Consider the following 6794-nt stretch of genomic DNA (forward strand, 5'->3'; position numbering starts at 1 on the left):
AAGCTGGAGACATAGGAAGGCAGGTGGTATAGTTTGAAGGCCTGAAAGTCCATGGTATAGATTCCAGTGTTAGGCGGAAGGCCTGAGAACCAGGAGCACCAAAGATAGGAGAAGATTGGTGTCCCAGCTCAAGCCGTCAGGCAGAAAGAGCAATTTCTCCCCCATCTCTATCTTTTTGTTCTACTCAGGCCCTCAGGGGATTGGATGAGGTCCACCCGCACTGGGGAGGGCAGTTTACTTTACTGAGTCTACTGATTAAAATTCTAATCTCTTCCGGAAACACCTTCACAGACACACCCGGAAATAATGCTTAACCAGATATCTGGGCATCCCATGTGTGATTCAGTCAAGTTGACATACAAAATTAACTATCACAAGCGCTTACCTTTGGAGAGATGTCAAATGAGAGGAACATGAGAGAGCCTTCCGGAGTATTGTAAATATTCTGTATCCTGATCTGGGTGATAATTACATGTCTGTGTAGTTTGTAAGTTATACAAGTATGATTTGTGCTCCTTACTGTATATAAATTACACGCAGAAAGGGAGGAAGGAAGGAAGTAGGGGAAGAGAAGGAAGGGGAGGGAGGATGATGATGTGCACGCACTTCAGAGCCAGTTCAAATTCGGACTGTTTGCTAACTGTGTGACCTTGGACATGTAATTTAACCTCTGAATGGCAATTTCCCCAGGTGTAAATGGGAATTTTACTATCCCCAACTTGTGAATTTTTAAAGAGATAATTCATGTAAAAGACACCTAGCCCATAGGAGGTCCTCGGTACATGTTAGTTTCTTTCTCTCTCCACTATTTCTTTTTCTTCAAAACTTCTTGTTTCCTGGTTGTTCTTCCTCATTTATCTTGGGATCACATTCCGATTAAGAAAGCCATTCTCGAATACTACTCAGCTGCAAAACAGAACAAAATCATTCCATTTGCAATAACATGGATGGACCTTGAGAGAATTATGTTAAGTGAAATAAGCCAGTGAGAGAAAGATAATCTGTGTACGACTCCACTCATATGAGGAATTTAAAACTATGGACTAAGAACAGTTTAGTGGATGCCAGGGGAAAGGTGGGGTGGGGGGTGAGCACAAAGGGTGAAGTGGTGCACCTACAACATGACTGACAAACATTAATGTACAATTGAAATTTCACAAGATTGTAACCTATCAATAACTCAATAAAAAAATAATAATAATAAAAAAATTAAAAAAAAAAAAGAAAAGAAAGCCATTCTCTATGCTGCAGAGTGGACTTTGACATCAACCGCTTTACTTCCTTGATCCTAAATTTCCATATGCTCCTCTCTGATCACAGAGTCCTATCTCTCTGATTCCCTTACTCCTTTCCTCCTAAGGATCATGGTTTCACCTCCTTGGCCATCCCACCCAGTCCTGGGGGTCTCACTTCGGCCACTCTGAGCAGCACCTCAGATGGTTATGCCTCCACTCCCCGTGCTGTAGCCATCCTGTAGTCCCCAGCCCTGAATTGGTCTAGTCACCATCTTCCACTCGACTTGCTGGAGAACATTTCACCAAAACTCTCTGAGCTACTCCTTCCAGCCCCTTTTCTCTCCACCCTTTCATTGAAAAACTCCTTAAAGGAGTTGCCTCATACTCAATATTTCCATATCCTTTCTTCCCACTCTCTCTTTATCCTACTCCAATCACTCTTTCCCTCACCACTTTAGAGAAACTACTTTTCCCAAGGCCACCAGTGATTTCCACTTTGCCAAATCCAGTGGTCAATTCCTAAGCCTTGCTTTATTCTACTTCTCAGCAACATTCGACACAAGCGATCACTCCCTCCTTCCTGATACACTGTCTTCATTTAGCTTCTGACATACCACATTCTCCAGGTGTTTCTTTTACCTTACGGGACGTGCCTTTGCTGTCCCGTCTTCATCTTCCCACCGTCTCAATGCTGACTGGCCTCAGAACTCAGTCCTCAGTTATCTTCTTTTCTTTTTTATAGTCACTTCCCAAAAGATCTCACCAACTCTCACAACTTTAACTATGCCGATAACTCCCAAATTTTTGCCTCATCCTGGTCCTGACCTTGAACTCCAAACCCATTTATCCAACTGCACACTTGACATCTCCACTTGGGTGTCTAATAGGTGTCTCACATTTAACATGCCCAAAACTTCTGCTTATTTGTACCTCTCACCCTCCGACTAAACCTTCTCGTCCCTCAGTGTTCTCTGTTACAGAACACAGCAGCTTCATTCATCCACACGCTCAGACCAAAAACCTTGGAGTCAGCTTTATTACCTCTTTTATTTTCATATCCCACATCAGATCCACTAATGAATCCTGTAGTTCTACTGTCAAAACATATACAGAACCCAGCCACTTCTTACCACCCCAACCGTCCTAGTCCAACCTACTCTCCTCTTGCCCTGGATCATTGCAATGGCCTCCTCAGTACCGCCTCCCTTTGTGCTTTCTTGCCCATCTTTTCAGTTTATTCTCCACACAGCAACCAGAGTAATATCAGATCAAGCCATTCCTTTGTCCTCAACTCTCTGACAGCTTCCCATTGCACTTAGTACGAAATCCAAAATCCTTACCACGTCTCTGACCCAATCTTCTTCCTCTCTCCTTCTTGCTCACTGCACCCAGCCACACTGGCCTCCTTGCTGTTTCTTATACATACCAACCACACTCCACTCCTTCTTTGGGACCTTTGCACCTGCTGTTCCTTCTGTCTGGAATGTTCTTTCCCGAGATATTTACATGGATCGTAATTCCTTCACTTTCCTCAGACATCTGTTCAAGAGCCACCTGCTCAGAGAGGCCTAACCAAGCCACTTTATATAAAACAGCAGCCTTAGAGCCTCCCTATTTTTTAGAAAAATTTTCTTCATAGCACTTAGACATTTGCTAACATTAGGGTCTGTACCTGTGTACTCTCTTTCCCTCAAGTGAATATAAGCTCCATGAAGATAAGACTTTTGTCTCATTCATCGCTCTTGTCCCCCAGTTTGGGAACAGTGCCTAGTACATCGAAGGCATGTAATAAATATGCCTTGAATTAATTGATTAATTTTGCGGATTGGGGCACCACCAATTTAGGATCCCCGCCCTTCAAGTATTACTTTGTGATCTATTTCATGCGTCCCTGGCCCAATCTCTTCCATGTGCCTATTCTAAAACTTCGCCCCTCTCTTTAAGCTCCTTGCCTGACTTGCAGTTCCTCACTCATTATCAGCAAAAGACTTTGCTGCCCACTTTACAGGGAGCGATCAAGATCATTAGATGAGAACTCCAGCAGTCTTCACCCAAACCTACAAATGTCCCCACACCCACGTCCCCCTTTGCTGGCCTTCCTTCTATCTCGGAGGAGGAGTTCTCTTCACCATCCCCTCCCCTGCCTTCTCAGGGATCTTGGACATCAGTTAACTCTGTGGCTGGATCTTCAATTTCTCCCTCTCTGGGGCCTGTTTCCTTCACATTTGAGCATTTTCAAGTCTCCCCTTTTAAACATCCCTTGGCTTAGAGGAGGGTGGACCTTCCCCACACTATCAGGCTTGGGCAGGACCGGCTAAGGGACTGAGACTGAGTGTCCAGGTCAGAGGTCTTTGAGACCTAAGCAGCGTGGGCTGAATTACCGCTGGCAGGCCAGAGCTCACCATCCGTCTGCGACCTAGTCCAGGTTTTCTCCCCTTCCACAAGCTCCGGTGGCTGAGCTTCCAGCAGGCCTGTGCCCAAGCCCAGCATGTTACAACAGGAGGTGTTTGGCATGGCCTAAAGCCTGGTTCTCAGGCCTGGCTGTTCATCAGAAAGCTCCCAGAGTAGCTTTCAAAAATGTACATTCCTGGGTCCTACCCTCTGAGATTCTGATTTTTTACATCTGGAATCCATATTTTTTAAAAGTTCCCCAGGTGATTCTGATGTACAACCAGGATTGGAAATCTACATCAGTGTTTCTCAATCCTGGATGCACATTAAAATCACCAAGATGAGGGTGGGGGGACCTTTTAAAAAATATCGCTGTCTGCCGTCCCCACCCAAGAGATTCTAATTCTGTGCATCTGGAGGCGGGCCCAGGTATCAGGGATTTTTTTTTTTTTTTTTGTATAGCTTTCCAAGTGATTCCCATGCACAGTCAGGGTTGAAGACCTCTGATCCAGACTGTCAAATAGGATCGTGTTCAGGGAAGTTAACTCACATTTGAGTGGGCGCAAAGGTAACACAAGCCACAGGAGAAGACAGACATATTAAAAGTGCTGTTGGTGGGCTGGGCAGATAGCAGGATGCACAGGTCAATGTGGGAAGGGCTGAACTGAAACAAGGCATCGAGCTTGCCAGAAGGCTTTCTGGTCTACACAGTGTCCTGACACAATTCCAATGTTTTTATCTTTTATCTTGTTCCTCTCCTGGTAAGAGCCAAATCCTAGGCACGACAGGCCTGGAGGTTTCAGAGACCACAAAGCAAGGAAGAAACATAACTTTAAGCTCCTCCCCTTACCAGAGGGCACCCTTACACTCCTTCATGGTCCCAGCCTGGTAGAATAATGACAGTGAGATGTGCAGCCTGGATGCGGGCACAGATGTGATGGCTTTGCTCCTAAGAAAATTTTCTTCATCCTATTCCTTCTGCCTGGCTAGACAATTCAACTCCCTGAGAATCCAGGCCCTGAATGTATTCTCTGTGGTGTACTCAAACTATAAGATTGTAGCAGTAGATAGATTTTCACGATTTTTAAGGGAAATCAATCAGAAAGCTGACAGGAGAGCTTGTTGAATGAGGCTTACTAGTTTTTTCAAGTTTAAGCTGGGATAATCTGTCCATTGACATCACGTTGATAGTTTACTCACCCAGTCATTCAACAAACGTTTATGGAGTACCAGGCTTGGTGTTTGGAACAGGGTATAAAGTGTTAAACAAACCAGACGTGTCCCTGCCCAATGGAGCTTATAGTCTAGTACAGGGCAAACAACAGCCAACAGGTCAAGTCGGCCTTCTGCCTATTTTTGTAAATAAAGTTTTATTGGAACACAGCTGTAATCATTTACACGTTATCTGACTGCTCTCAGGTTACAGTGGCAGAGTGGAGGAGGTGAGTGGTTGCAAAAGAGACTGTATGGCCTGGCAAGCCTAAAATATTTCCTACTAGGCCCTTTACAGAAGCAATTTGCCGACCCCTGGTCTAGTGCCTAGTTGAAATCTGTTTTCTCATCACAGGGATCCACCTGTTGCTTATAAGGTGACAGACATGGGTTTTCGCTTGAAAGGCGAGCGTCTACTTAGATGGGTTCAAGGAGGAAAGGGGATTATGATAAAATAGTTCCCTGTGGAATCCATGGACATGAAATTAAATCCATGCATTACACCTACAGTGTGAGTTTTTGCCATACAAATTGGCCATAACTCAATTCTATTAATTAAAGAACATAATCTGCATTGCTAAGGACACCACTGGTTACACCAGGGTCTTGATGGGGTACTAATATTATATTCAGGAGCTAGCACCAATATAAGAAAAACTGTTACCTGAGCAACACCAGAGCTTTGTTTATCCTAACGAGGAGTGATAACAAGGATAAAGGAGATAAGGAGATAAAGATATGTAAAATGTCCACCATTGGTGACAGGAAAAGAAAGGACAAGATTTTTAAGCAAAAGTTAGAAGTCACCAAATGCTGGATTGGCTCCACGATGTTTAGATTTTACTCTTACGGTTATAAAAAGTATCCTTATTATTGAAATTACTGCAGGAAAAAAAACTTCTTTTTTGGGAATCTGAAACTCTCCAGCTTCCATCCTCTTTCTCTCCTTAGTACAATAATTTCTAAAAGCAGTTTTTAACAATGTGAATTTCTGAGGAATGCAGAATTGACTGTTCAGTCACTCTTCACGAGAAGTGGAACTGGGTCAGGACCTGAGGTCATTCTTGATGCTTCCCCAAAAGTAAATGGCCCCTTGGGTTTCCTTCTCTGCTTTTATCTGCCTCTTCTCTCCTGCCTGGCTTCCTCTGTATAAATCTGAACAACTTGGACTGTCGGATCAAGTCTGTATGTCTCCAGAGCCTGCCATTACCAGGAAAGACTTTTATAATCCCTAAATATAAATTTTTAAGAATCTGATCTGCTTAACCCAATTTATGGTTTGATACTGTTAGCAGATCCTGCTAAGATCTTGACCTTTACACTCTCACTAAGCCAAAAGACTACATTCCCAGCTTCCCCTGAATCTCAGTGTAGGCCTGAGGCTAAAGCCTATGCAATGAGATGTAAGCAAAAATGTTGTGTGAGTCTTCTGGAAAGTTTTCTGGTGTGGGGTGGGGGTGGGGTGAGAAGGGTGGATGTGATGATGTGATGGCTGGAGGTCTGACTGCCATTTTGGAGCCACACCCCCAAGATAGCTGAGTGTGAGCAAGAAGAGCCTGGGTCACTGATGAAGTCCCTACCCCAGCCCTGGACTGCCTACATCCAGGCTTCTTTTACGTAAGAGAGAAATATATGCCCATCTAGTTTACACAACTATTTGGGGGAGTTTCTGTTACTTACAACGGAACCTAAACCCAAGTGATAGTTTCCTCTGATCCAATAAGAGGGGACAAGAGAGGCAGGGCACAAGGAATATTGCTCAGATAGTGATCCCCCAGGCCTGAGCAGACATCCCAGGAAAGTGGGCTTGGGCAGAGCAGGCAAATCATTTGGAGTATTCACTACAAAGGCCAAGTTCCATTGCCAGACCATTTGGGTCTATATGGAAGGGAAATCCTAGGATGCATGAAAAGTCTTGGGGTGGGCTGACATCTTAGAACATGCACCAGGGTAAAA

Source organism: Equus asinus, chromosome 24, assembly GCF_041296235.1.
Source record: "Equus asinus isolate D_3611 breed Donkey chromosome 24, EquAss-T2T_v2, whole genome shotgun sequence".
Lineage (NCBI taxonomy): Eukaryota > Metazoa > Chordata > Mammalia > Perissodactyla > Equidae > Equus > Equus asinus.